This window comes from Crocodylus siamensis, chromosome 3, assembly GCF_052110815.1.
Source record: "Crocodylus siamensis isolate JL-2025a chromosome 3, ASM5211081v1, whole genome shotgun sequence".
In the NCBI taxonomy this organism is placed as follows: domain Eukaryota; kingdom Metazoa; phylum Chordata; order Crocodylia; family Crocodylidae; genus Crocodylus; species Crocodylus siamensis.
This window is the reverse complement of record NC_143397.1, coordinates 208,576,417-208,590,401: the sequence shown is the minus strand read 5'-3', so window position 1 is coordinate 208,590,401 and position 13,985 is coordinate 208,576,417. Positions and strand designations below refer to the sequence as shown.

Below are 13,985 nucleotides of genomic sequence, written 5' to 3'. Positions count from 1 at the left end.
GTAGGGAATGGGACAAAGCCACATGGGGGTGGGTGGGAAGCAGGGTGTGGGGGGGGCCTGCTCCCCACTGCTGCATACACCACCCCCCAGAGAGGCATGGGCAGCATATGCCCCCCCATAGTTGTGTGTGAAGTGAAATGCGGGCTGCCCACTGTGGGCTCAGGGCCCTCCGCTCTGCTGCCTTTAGCCTGGGGACCCCATGCTGGTCATGTGCCCCCTGCCCACTCAGCAGCAGTGGGGTGGCAAGTTGTGCCTCCCACTTCTGGGTGGGCAGGGGGTGTGCAGCCGGTGCAGGGCCCCCAGGGCAAAGGCAGCAGGGTGGAGAGCCCCAAGCCCACAGCAGGCAGGTCACATCTGTCCTCACCCCACTCGGCTAGGCTGTGCTCTGCTCCGGGGGGGGAGGGGAAGGGGGCAAGGAGCAAGGAGGAAAGGCAGGTAAGTGCCACCCCACCCCCAGCCTGGCCAGGTCCATCCAGTCCCCCCCAGCCACCATAGGGCACAGAGGCCTGCCCTGCCCTTGGCAGCAGCACCAGGAGGGGAAGAGGCCCTTCCCCCTGCTGGAGTTTCCACTGCGGTGTGGGGGGCCAACAATTTTGTGTTTGTGCAGGGCCCCAATATATCTTAATCTGCCACTGGGTTCTTGTCATTAGTTACAACAATTCCTTATCAATTGACTATCTTCCAGTTATACCCAAGGAAAAGTAGAGCATGTGCATGTTCTACTTGGATTGCCACCCATTTTGAGTTCTCAGGGGTCTGGGAAATGACTGGCCACGAAGATGGAATTGTTGAGTGAACTGATTCATTTTCTGTTTTGTTCCTTCTCTAAAAATATAACTATATAACTTTCTCATTGGTATGAGTTCCTGTAGTTGAAATTATACTTATGAGTACGGTCTTCAGATGGATCCTTTGCTTCTTTACAGCAGGGGTGTCCAATTCATGTAGTCATGCAAGCCAGATCCAGACCACGGGGCTTCTTGCAGGTGCAACAAACCACCTCCAGCAAGGCTGCCAAGTCTGCTTATAGTAAATGGAATTGGGCTTGTTTTTTTTTTTAAAGGTTGCTTTAATTTTTTGAGTTGCAAGTTGCATTTTTGGGGGCTTGTTTTATCTGGAGGTCACTTATTTTGGGATTTTTGTAATAGGTGACTTTTAACAAGTTATAGTTTAAAAATGGTTGTAGGAGTGGTTTTGGTGACTGGCTGGTGTCAATATATGTCACGGGTGGGCAAAAATGGTAGATCCAGCTGACAGTCAGACTCCATTTCCCAGCAGCCCCTGCCTGTGTGGCTGGGGCCAGTTTCTGTGGAGACCCCCATAGCAGCTGCACGGTGATAGTGCAAGGCTGGGGTTTCCATGGAGACCAGCCCCAGCAGCGCCGGCAGGGTGCATGGCAGGGCATGGAGTGGCTCCGGAGCCAGGCTAGAATCTTGTGGTGGTGACAGTGTAATTACATTATTTTTTAATAATGCAACTACCTGCACATTTATTTTAATAATTTAACATGCAATTTAATATTATATGCAGCAAAACTAGAACTACTAAAAAATTTGGAATTTGTATAAGAACATCCATTCCCCTCTCTTTGAAATGGATTGGGCTTGTTTTTATAGGCAGTGCCACTTTTATTTCTCATAAGACTTGGCAACACTGACCTCCAGTAACAGCCTGTCAACATGGCTGCCAGACCTACTGCACTGGCACAGATTTGGACCCCAGGAGGTGAATGCCACTGCTCCTTGCCCCTCTTTTCCCTTGCCACCAATTCAATCACCATAGAATCATAGAAGTAGGGTTGGAAGGGACCTTGTAGATCTTCAAGCCTGACCCCCAGCCTGGGTGGGAGAAAAAGACTGGACTCAGATGAGTCCAGCCAGGTAGTCATCAAGCCTCTTCTTAAAGATCCCCAGGGTAGGAGCCAGCACCACTTTCCTTGGAAGTTGGTTCCAGCTCCTAGCCGCCCTAACTGTGAAGTAGTTCTTGCGGATGTCTAATCTAAATCTACTCTCTAATAACTTGTGTCCATTGTTCCTTGTCATGCCAGGGGGCGCTAGGGGAAACAGCATCTCCCCCAAACCCTTCTGGTCCCCCCTAGTGAGTTTACAGCCAGTCACTAGGTCCCCCCTCAGCCTTCTCTTGTCAAGGCTGAACAGGTTTAGGTCCCACAGTCTTTCAATGTAGGTTCTGCCTTGTAGTCCCTGGATCATGCGGGTGGCCCTCCTCTGGACCCTCTCAATGTTGTCCACATCCCTCCTGAAATGGGGCACGCAGAACTGGACACAGTACTCCAGCTGTGGCCTGACCAGCGTTGCATAGATGGGGAGGATCACCTCCCTGGCTTTACTTGAGATGCACCTGTGGATGCACAAGGTCCAGTTAGCCCTGCCAACCGAGACCTCGCATTGTTGGCCCATGTTCATCTTGGAGTCAATAATGACTCCAAAATCCCTTTCTGCCTCCGTGCTCTCAAGAAGGGAGTTTCCCGTTCTATAAGTATGCTAGTGATTTCTACTGCCTAAGTGCAGCACCCTGCACTTGCCAGTATTGAAACACATCTTGTTTATGTCAGTCCACTCCTGTAACCTATCCAGGTCTTGTTGCAGTCTTTCCCTCCCTACTAGCATGCTCACCTCACCCCAAATTTTGGTATCATCAGCAAATTTAAACAGGTTGCATTTCACCCCATCGTCCAAATCACTTTTCCCTTGCCACCAATTCAGTCACCATCAGCAACCAAACAGCCCAAATTCATCAATGGGCAATAGGGTAAGGGGAGCAAGCAGAAGCAGCTTTCATCCCTCTGTGGGCCACAGTTTACCTACTCTACCAATTGGGAACCCTTCTTTACATCAATGATTCTTAACTAAATGTAGTTGCAAAGTAATAAGTATCTTCTACCAAAAAAGAAAATTATTTCTTTATACATGTTTATGAAGATTTTATAAGGTACATAAATAAATGTAAAGCCAGCGGACCAAGGCACTTAAGGGGGCACTTAAGGGACCCCACCCCTGCCCCAGCCCTGGCACAATCTGTGGGCAAGGCAAGAGCCCCCAAGGGCACACTTGTCTGCCTGTACACTAATGCCAGGAGCCTGGGCAACAAGCAGGATGAGCTCATCCTCCTGCTCAGTGCAAAGAAATACGATGTCATTGGCATAACAGAGACCTGGTGGGACTCCACCCATGACTGGACCATGGGGATAGAGGGCTATACCCTGTACAAGAGGGATTGTGTTGACAGAAGGGGCGGGGGTGTAGCTCTCTATGTGAAGGAAAGCTACATGTCCCTGCAAGCTGATGTTGGCGACCGGCATGGACAGCTAGAGACCCTCTGGGTAAAAATTCGTGGGGAATTTGGCACAGGGGACACAACGGTGGGAGTCCACTACAGACCTCCTACTCAAAGTCCCAAGCTTGACCAGGAGTTCGCCCGGGAACTGACTGAGGCCGCTTGCTCCAGGACCTTGGTTGTCATGGGTGACTTCAATTACCCGGACATCTCGTGGGAAGATCACTCAGCTAAATCTGAGCGGGCGCAAAGCTTTCTCTCGTGCGTGGATGACCTCTACCTGACTCAAGAAGTCTATGGGCCAACGAGAGGCAAAGCGCTGCTTGATCTGATACTGGCTAGGGTGGACGACCTAATCGGCGACCTAGTGATTGATGGGAAGTTGGGTGACAGCGACCACGAGATGATCACCTTCACCATCCGCCATAAAGCTGGCAAGTCAGTCAGCAACACAGAAGTCCTTGACTTCAGAAAAGCCGACTTTGACAAGCTCAAGAGGCTTGTCGGTCAGGCCCTCAGGGACCATGACCCCAGGGAGATGGGAGTTCAAGAAGAGTGGTTGCTTCTCAAGGAAGCGATCCTCAGTGCACAAGCTAAATCTATTCCAACACGGAGGAAAGGCAGCAAGAAGGCACAGCAGCCCCCCTGGGTCTCCAGAGACCTAGCGGACCTACTGTAGCTAAAAAGGAAAGCCTACAAAGGATGGAGGACGGGATTCACCTCCAAGGAGGATTACTCCGCGCTGGTCCGGTCCTGCAGGGAGCAAACCAGGAAAGCCAAGGCTGCAACTGAACTCCAACTAGCTTCAGGCATCAAGGACAACAAAAAGTCCTTTTTCAGATATGTGGGGAGCCAGAGGAAAAGCAAGGGCAATGTTGGACCCCTGCTAAACCAGATGAGGCAACTGACAACTGACGCCCAGGAAAAAGCCAACCTATTAAATAGGTACTTTGCGTCAGTCTTTCATCAGTCACACGGGATGCCCATGCCTGCTATGGGACAGGGAAATCTGGGTGATGGGGATCCCCTACCCTCCGTCAATGCTGACCTCGTGAAGGAACACCTTGAGAAGCTGGATACCTTCAAGTCAGCTGGCCCTGACAATCTGCCCCCCCAGGGTACTCAAGGAGCTGGTGAGCGTCATAGCCCAGCCCCTGGCACGGATCTTTGAAAACTCCTAGCGCTCTGGTGTAGTGCCCGAAGACTGGAAGAAGGCCAATGTGGTGCCGATCTTCAAGAAAGGGAGGAGAGTGGATCTGGCTAACTACAGGCCCATTAGCCTGACTTCTATCCTGGGGAAGATCTTAGAAAAGTTTATTAAGGAGGCCATCCTTGAGGGACTGGCCCAGGCTAACATCCTAAGGGACAGCCAGCACGGGTTTGTTGCGGGTAGGTCTTGTTTGACCAATCTCATTTCCTTCTATGACCAGGTGACCTATCACCTGGACAAGGGAGAAGAGATTGATATCATATATCTTGACTTCAAAAAAGCTTTTGATCTGGTATCCCATGATCACCTCTTGGCCAAACTGCCCAGTTGTGGCCTTGGGTCCACCACGATCCGCTGGCTGGGAAATTGGCTTCGTGGTCGGACCCAGAGGGTTGTGATTGATGGCAGTCACTCATCATGGCGCCCTGTGACCAGTGGGGTCCCTCAAGGCTCTGTCCTGGGACCCATCCTGTTCAACATCTTCATTAATGATGTGGACATTGGAGTCAGGAGTGGACTGGCCAAGTTTGCCAATGACACCAAACTTTGGGGCAGAGCATCCACGCCAGAAGATAGGCGGGTGATCCAGGCTGACCTGGACAAGCTCAGCAAATGGGCAGACGAGAACCTCATGGTGTTAACACCAAAAAATGCAAGGTTCTCCACCTTGGGAGGAAAGACCTGCAGCATCCTTATAGGCTCGGCAGTGCTACGTTGGTTAGCACTACAGAAGAAAGAGTCTTGGGGGTCATCATTGACCACAAGATGAACATGAGCCTGCAATGCGATGCTGCGGCTAGTAAAGCGACCAAAATGCTGGCTTGCATCCATAGATGCTTCTCGAGCAAATCCCGGGACGTCATTCTCCCTTGTACTCGGCCTTGGTGAGGCCGCAGCTGGAGTACTGCATCCAGTTTTGGGCTCCACAATTCAAAAAGGATGTGGAGAAGCTTGAGAGAGTCCAGAGGAGAGCCACATGCATGATCAGAGGTCAGGAAAACAGATCTTACGATGACAGGCTGAGAGCCACGGGACTCTTTAGCCTGGAAAAGCGTAGGCTCAGGGGTGATCTGATGGCCACCTATAAGTTTATCAGGGGTGACCACCAGGATCTGGGGGAACATCTGTTCACCAGAGCGCCCCAAGGGATGACGAGGTCGAACGGTCACAAACTCCTGCAAGACCGTTTCAGGCTGGACATAAGGAAGAATTTCTTTATTGTCCGAGCCCCCAAGGTCTGGAACAGTCTGCCAGCGGAGGTGGTTCAAGCACCTACATTGAACACCTTCAAGAGTAAATTGGATGCTTATCTTGCTGGGATCCTATGACCCCAGCTGACTTCCTGCCCTTTGGGCAGGGGGCTGGACTCGATGATCTCCCGAGGTCCCTTCCAGCCCTAATGTCTATGAAATCTATGAAATCTATGAAATAAAACCTATTATGTTCTTTGTTACTAAAAAGGAAAAATAAATTAGTTTTATTTCCCCCCAACTTAGGAACCCAGACCCATCATATATACAAAGCTTCTGCTGCAGGCTGGTATAAGGATTATACTTCCAACACCATTTAATATATACAGGAGAGTGACATTTTTCCATGTCAATTGTCTAGCTGCCAAAAACTACAAGCAGCTGGGAAAAAAACTAAGTTAGAAGAAAAGGGAGGAGCAGGTGAAAGAGTACTTCTCCCATACACATACACAGAGCGACTGAGGCTGCTCATCCGTTATGTGCAAGATCCAGGCTTAAATCCTTCTTCTTTTCTGCAAGGACTTCAGACCACATCTTCCAAAACAGTGCTAAGGTAAAGTTCTATCCTTTCCAGGATAAATTAAATATTAATTTGTCCTTAATTATGCCTTAATTTATAGTGAAAGCAAAACAAGAGAAGTGAATGACTTCATAGCTTTTCTGGGCTTCCTCTTAAGAGCTGGATGACCTTGGTTGAAATTCTTTTTTTGAACCAGAGCAGACAGTGAATTTTAGCATGAACTCCAAACATCTCTGGCATGAGTCTTCCTCAGTCCCAGCTACTGATACTTTCCCACTTAAATACTCACTGGCACAGGGCTGGAATCTAAATGTGGTATCTGCCAAATAAGTATCATAAACACTGGGATACAGGGTATCCTCTCACACACTCAATAACTTTGGGCAAAATTATACTTAGACCATACTAAGGGAACTTAAAATGCAAACATCCACACATTAATGCTTGTTAACTCATTCTATCTAACCTCACAACATCTCAAAGTTATGCTACTTTAGGTAAGGGTTAATTCTGGGTCATGCTACCCATCTCATTAGGATAATTTCTGCTGCATGGAGATAAAACCAGCAATGTGTAGTCCTCCAGCATCCCAGAATGCACTGCTCCCAGCCCCTCCCCTTACCCCAGCAAGAATAGAGCCCAGGTGGCCTGCTCTCCAGCCCTCTAGTGGTAAGTCAGAGGTGTGCAAGCAGGAAACAGGGACTGCTCACTGTTTGAACTTTGAGTTTGGATAGACATTCAGTTTCTCCATGGAGAGTCTCTGCTCTCTCAGGAGAAACCACTACCATATAGATACTTGTAATTTTTTTCTCCCAGAGTAAAAGTGACGACTCAGGAGGGAAAAAATAACTAGGAAACAACTGGTGTGAAGTGGCTTCCCAGAGAATTTATCTTGGGAGACAAAACCTCTGCATAGGCAACAAATGCAGAGCCAATCGCTGCAATCATTGCTTCTTTTCTCTCCTCCTTCCCACAGGAGGAGGGATGACATGCATCTGTCCCACCCAAGCAGGGACCAGAACCTGCTCCCGGAGCACTTTGGCTTGGAAAAGCCCAGTGCTAAAGCAGTTAGGTGGCTCCTGGCTTGTTCCCTTTTTTTTTTTTTTTTTTGCACCGGTCCTGGAAGCACTGGAATACCAGGTCAATGCATGGAGTGGATGGAGCACGCTCCGGTTCCACCACCCAATACCAAAAAGAATCTGCTCAATATAGACCTCCTATGGAGGACATATCAGAGACAATTACCCTGGGAAAACCACCTGATTGATCATGGTGTCTCCCCTGCCAGGTAAGTATCCCTATCTGAATCATTTTTTTTTTTTCATACTGCAGTACTCACACAAGCATAAGCCCTGCCCAGCTGGGCTCCAACACAGCACAGAGGACCGGAAAAGCTGAAGGTCACTTCTGTGCAGGTTACAGACACACCTTTACCTTCCCTGACCCTCTCTGCTTACATTCGCTTAAAAAAAAAACCCTGTAGGGTTACCATACATCCAGGTTTTCTCGGACATGCTCCCTTTTTGGGTCTTCCCATCTCTGTCCGGGCAGTTTTTTAAAACATCAGCTAACGCCGAGGATGTTTCTGTGCCTCTGCTCTAGCAAGGACTTGCTTGAGGCTGGGAGGCAACGGAGGAAGTTAATTGGAGACGGGGCATCACATGCTCTGTGCGTCAGCCAGGCACCTGCAGGCTGAGTGTGTCTGTGCCGGTGTTGGGGAGTCAGGGAAGGGGCGGGGCTCTTGAGCGGGCCCTCGCGGCAAACAAACTTGCGGGCCACGCTTAATACTGTGCATTTATTTTTTTCACTCCATAATTATGATATGGAAAATAAGCGTAACTGGGCCCCTTCCTCACTTAGGGCCCTAGGCATGTACCTAGTTTGCCTATGTTAATCTGGCCCCGTGGGCGGTAGGGGCGTATGACTACGCCATTTTAAAAACCCACTGGGCTTCTGTCTAAATCCGATTCAACATTTCGCTTCTCGGCCTCTTGAAGGCTCAGATCGAGCGAAAACATTTATTTGAATGAATGCCCTGTTATCTGCTCTCAGCTGTCTCCTGGAGATGTCTATCTAATCCTGGGACACTCCACAGCAACCCCGGGGGCCTGGCAGCCCAACACCGCCCCGCCCACACACTGGGCTCCCGCGCCAGGAGGCCAATGGTAACCCCCCTTCCGCTCCTACGGGACACAAGCAGCCGCCAAGCGCCGCGAGCCCCCAACGCGTCGCGCCTCAGCCACGCGCGGCGGCTCCTATAGCCCCCAGCATGCAACGCGCCGCAGGGAGAACCGCATTGCACGGCGGACGGGCGTTCCAGCCGCGTTGCACGCCGGGACGTGTAGTCCCGCGCTCGGCCAATGCGGGCCGGCGTCGCCGCAGGTAGGAGGCCGTGACCCCGCCCCCGCGCTTCAGCCTGCCGCGTGCTCGGGGCTTGTTCCGCAGTTTCCGGCAACGGCAGGGGCTGCCCTACTCCCTTCCTGCGGGCGGCGGCGCTGGCAGGTGAGCGAGGGCAGCGGCCGGGCCGAGACGGGATGGGATGGGATGCGTCGCCCCGGGGATGTCCAAGGCAGCCGCGAGCTGGGAAGCGGTTGGAGGCGACCGCCCCCCGGGCAAAGCTGGGGAAGGAGACGGAAGGTGGCTCGGCGGGGTCGCAGATTACGAGAGTAGCCGGCTGCGGAGAGGCGCCCGTGCTGCCCCGCACGGCAGGTCCGTGGGCTGCTCGGTGGCGGCGCCCCGAGGAGGGACGGCAGCGCTGTGCGGCCGGGCCGCTGTCTCCGTCTGCTCCGGGGGCCTTGAAAGCCGGCGGGCTGGCCGCTGAGCAGATTTGCTTTATGCCGGCAGCTTCCTTGGCGAGGCAGAGTTTGGCTCTGGGGGCCGGGGATTCAGCTGTGCGTTTCCATCAAGAGCAGTTTGGTGAAAAATGCTCACCCCAAAAGTAACTGCAAACCAAGAGCAGGCTCGCTCCAGTGCCCAAAGAAGGGTGTTTGTGCCTCAAAGCTTACAACCAAACACTTTTTCCAACTACTTAGCTGGTTTAATAAAAGATATCACATCTACCCAAAGAACCATGTCTGCCTATGTCTTTAGATTGGGGGTTCCCAAACTCTGACAGATAGTGTGCCACCAGTTTAAAAACAATACAACCTTAAGTACCACCAGCAAATTTTTGTCATATAAAGTAATTATAATAAAGCCATCAATGTGTGCTACTGGCAGGTTGCGTGCGTGCCACTGGTGGTAGCCGTACCACAGTTTGGGAACCGCTGCCTTAGACCAACATGGCTACAACCAGCAGCCCCAGACTAACTGGGAATTCAGGTCAGGCCTGCTTATTGCTTTCACCTGAAAGAAATGTCAGGGCTAAGCTTGCTAAGCTTTGGAGGGTGGGGAGGGCAGTGCGGAGAGAGATGTCCTCCTTTTATTTAACGGTACATTGGCTAGAGACCCAGCATTGAACCTCCTCTACCTGAGGGGACTGGATCCTATCCCTCCTGACACAGCAGGGTGGATAAAAAGTTAACATTGCTTTTTAAAAATTCAAAAAATCAAATATTTTAATTTAAATCACTTTTCTTATTTAATCAGATTTTTGTTTTTTTAAAAGCGTCTTAAAAAAATAAAACAAACCTATAGAGAGACTTGTATTTTAAGATATGTTAAAGTTCAGAGATATCATCATAGAATAGGAATTATAACTTCTAATTATATACTATTTGAGACAATATATTCACGTAACTATTTTAGAAAAGTTTTATAAATAGGTTATAACAGACCACGGCGTATATTAGGCGCCCAATCTTGTGGGGTTCCCAGAGGCTCCTCTATAGATTAGTAAAGATTAAAGAAAACCCTCTATCCAATGGACTGAGTGCTCAGTCTCTAGAACAGTGGTCACCAGCCGGTCAATTGGGATCAACCCCAAGCCTCTTGCAGTTGATCCTGGGCTGGAGGGGGGCTGAGTATGCATATGCATACGCGTGTGCTCCCCTCCCAGCCCAGCAGGTCAGTTGGTGGGGGATGGGAAGGGGCTAGATTGGGGCCCGGCAGTGAGGGACACAGTGCAGGAACAGCCTGGTAAGTGGGACCCTGGCCAGGGGAGGAGGTAGGAGGATCAAGCCCAGGAGGCTCATCCGGGGGAGCGGGGGGGCTCCTGCTGCTGTGTGCACCCCAGTGGAGGCCCCAAGGAAGGGTGTCGATGGCACAGGGTAGATTTTGGCTTCCTTTTAAATTCCAAAAGTGATCTCCAATTTAAAAGGCTGGAAACCACTGCTCTAGGAGATCCCATTAAGCATCTCTGTGATGCTTAGTTTCAGTTCATAAACTGTGAATTTGTCTCGAGAGAGAACATCCTTGTTAGCAGTGCATGGAAATGAGATATAACAGACCTGATGATTACCCACCCTCTTGTCTCTCTGAAAGTTTGTGTACCCAGAGTCAAGCCCTTGCCTTTCTCTAAGAGTGCAGAGTTTCAAAAAGTAAAATGAATAGAGAATATCAAACAACAAGAATGCACATTTTGAGACAATGATTTAAATTGTGATTTAAATCTATTTGATTTACATTAAATCCACCCTGTGAGAGAGTGTCCCAACCACCAGGTTATGGGACAGTGGTTCTCAACTTTGTTAGATCCCTTGAGAAGTAGCAGCTCTTAGCACTTTGCACGGTCAGGCTTCTTAAATGTCCGGACAATAATATAAGCTGAAAATAAACATCTAACAAACAAGCAATAAAGTTGACCATGTCAGCTTTTCTTTGGGACAAATATTTGTAAAAAGGAGGCTTCTATAGAAGCTGAGCCCAATAGAAATGCATTTACAACTAAAAAAAGGAAAAAAACCACCTGTAGTCTTTAAACCAGCTTTTTATCATGGTGTCTGAAACCCAAATCCTGAAAGGAGACTGGTCAGTGAAGTCAGTTAACCTTTTTTTTAGTCAACCAGGAAGCAGTACAGGGGGACCATATGGGGATTTATTTCTAAAAACAATTTTAAAAAAATTACAGTTTCTAAATAATGAAACAATATTTGCAGCTTTTGGGTTTAAATTTCTTTAACATTGCTAGGTCTAAAGAAAAATGCACTGAATTTTCAACTGTTAACAGCAACCAAAACTCTTTCAGTTCAGACATATTTCGTTTATAATGTTAACAAATTCTGTATGCTTCGCTTCCAGAAGGGAGAAGCATAAACAGAGAAAGTTAGTGTGCTGTTGTTTTGTAAGTGATGGCATAAACACCCTGGAATCTAATCCTTTCTTGTGTGTGTTCAGCAATTCATCATCTGCTGTCAGCAGCTTTAAAGGTGAATATTCTCTCTTCCTAGTTCATTCTTAACTTGAACTGGCCCAAAAACAGGGTTTGAACAGGAACACATCTCTTCTGAAACATAGGCGAATTCAAGTTCTAGATAAAACAAACCTGCTTGACTTTCTTTTACCTATTACGAGAGGGTGGGGACAAATGATTTGTTTATACATAGCTATGCAAGCTGACAGGGAATACAATGATTTCTCTGTTTTGCTTGTAATGAAATGTGAAAGCCACATAAAACTTTAATACGGTAGTTGGGTAGCTCACTTAAAATCAACCTTCATCTGTCATCCTTAGTGTGTTGCTGCAAGTCCTGTTGCAGTTATTTGCCTAAAAATGTTTTATCAACATTTCTTTTTGCTGCTGCCTCCCTAGCGTTTTTACTCTGCCCAAATATATTTGTAGACAACACTAATATTATTTTATAAGGAAATATTGGGCACTCGTTTGCACTGTTTTCTTTAGTTGATGATCTCGTTTTCAGGAGAAGAGTCTAACTTTCATTTATTATAATTTTAAATGCTATTATTAGCAAATTATGATAAGTAAAAAATCTGGTTTTGGATATTGAGAATTTAAAACTGTATCATCTCCAAAGATGTGTTCTCACAAAATTTATGTATGAAAGATACTGGTATAATACATGTACATGTTTCTCTTCCTGGCCCACACACAGCAGTATGTTGGACTAATTTGATAATAGTGTGCCCCTAGCTCATTCAAAAACTGACCGTTCTACATAGAATTAAACTTCTGGGATCTGGTAGAGGTCCTCTTTTTGTTTGATCAGCAACTCCTCATAATCTGAACCACTGTTGAATGCATCTTTCTAGGCATTCACCTCTCAGGAAAGGTTCCTGGTCACAAACTCAAAGATGTTTTGGGAGAGGTTTTCCTCCTCCCTCCTGTTAACACTGTTTCACTGTGCATGAAACCTGGAAATTGTTGCTGAGAGAGAGCAAGAGAGCCCATTGATTAGGCCACTTGGATGCTGGTCCTTGTTCCAGAGTCTCCTTAACTATTTATATGAAGTGGAATACTGACAGTCAGAGAGTTCCCTACCCCAGAATAAGCTAGTACAATCTTCCAGCCCCTCAGAAGATGTGAGGGATAAAAGAAAAGGCTGCCGTTTCTGCTAAATCTAGTCTAGTGATACTCAGACTGTATAGCTCCCAAGCTAAAAATGCCTCTTCATCTTGTCACCTGGAGCTTTCACAGAAAATGTTATCAGTTTGAGGTTTTGTTTTTTTCCCTGTATGCATTGTAAATGCTTTTCCTACAAGTCAGTAAGCGCTAAAAAGGTTTAACACTTTTGAAGTGTTTTTCTGTGCTAGAGTGTGCAGATGCTAAGTAATATGCTGTGTTTTTTTTATTTTTTCCTTTTGATCTGCAGTGTTGCCTACAATTTTACATAGAGTAAATTTTGTTATGGCTCTTAGTTAACTCTGGCTACTCATGTGGTTCTTGAGCTAGTCAGGACTGAGTGTTGATAATCTAGCCCTTCATTTCTTCTGTTTTTCTTACAGCTGCCTGAACAAAAAATGTTTGTTCTGTTTGAAGCAAAACAAAATGTTTTATTTTCATATTGATGTGAAAGCAACATTTTAAATGCAGTTTAATCTGACCCAAACCTCTTACAATTTTTTTGTTTGTTTGTTTGCTTGGCTGCCAGAATAAAAGAATTATCATTATCACTGCCCTAGTTTTCTTGTATATGTGTCTTATGCTTAATTACTATCAATTCAAATCACTTAATGTGCCACAATTAACTTTGTTACAAATGTTTGCAATATTATGTGCTGCAAACACAACTGGGTGTTTTTCAGACTTAACTTGATTTGAAAAGATGCACTGCAGTGACTGGTATGTAAAATAGATCTTCTGTTCCATCATCACATGCAGTTTAATGTGTTTTCTTTGATTCATGATATGCAGATCACTTATTCACACAGGTTTGATTCACAAAGCATGATCCTTAAGATGTGAGATAATTTGGTGAGAATTCAGAAAATAAGCAGTTTTGTTTACACCAGGTGCATCTACACATTATGCTAACTATGCAGTAGCCAAATTGTACTGCATGGTAATGTGTCACAGCACAGATAGTACTAATATACCACCGTGCAGTATTATTAGGCAGCGCAGAGTAGCATCACTAAAAAGATGTTCAGTGGCGCTACTGTTCAGTAACTCCAGTTACTGCATATTTATTTAATACTTGATTTTACAGTTATTAAAAAAATGCACAGTAACCACTGCACAGTAGTTGCTCATGTATACATGCCCACTAAGTATTCTAAAGTGCTGCAACTTTTTTTAATGCCATACATCTTTATGTAATATACATCCTATCAACTGTTCTAGCAGCAAAGTTTGGTGTTAATATATATTTTTTAC

The 13,985-nt window shown here is 47.1% G+C and overlaps 1 protein-coding gene and 1 pseudogene across 3 annotated transcripts in view; one reads left to right on the top strand and one right to left on the bottom strand.

The window, feature by feature from the left end:
• Positions 1–7,377: 7,377 nt before the first annotated feature.
• Positions 7,378–7,550, bottom strand: LOC149869396 (U2 spliceosomal RNA; annotated as a pseudogene).
• A 1,092-nt stretch (positions 7,551–8,642) lies between these two features.
• SNX16 (sorting nexin 16) overlaps positions 8,643–13,985 on the top strand; it is a 40,208-nt gene continuing 34,865 nt past the window's right edge. For all 3 annotated transcript variants that reach the window (XM_090040245.1, XM_090040243.1, XM_090040244.1), the window contains exon 1: positions 8,643–8,776. The gene's annotated coding sequence lies outside the window, so the exon portion shown is untranslated. The remainder of the gene's footprint in view (positions 8,777–13,985) is intronic.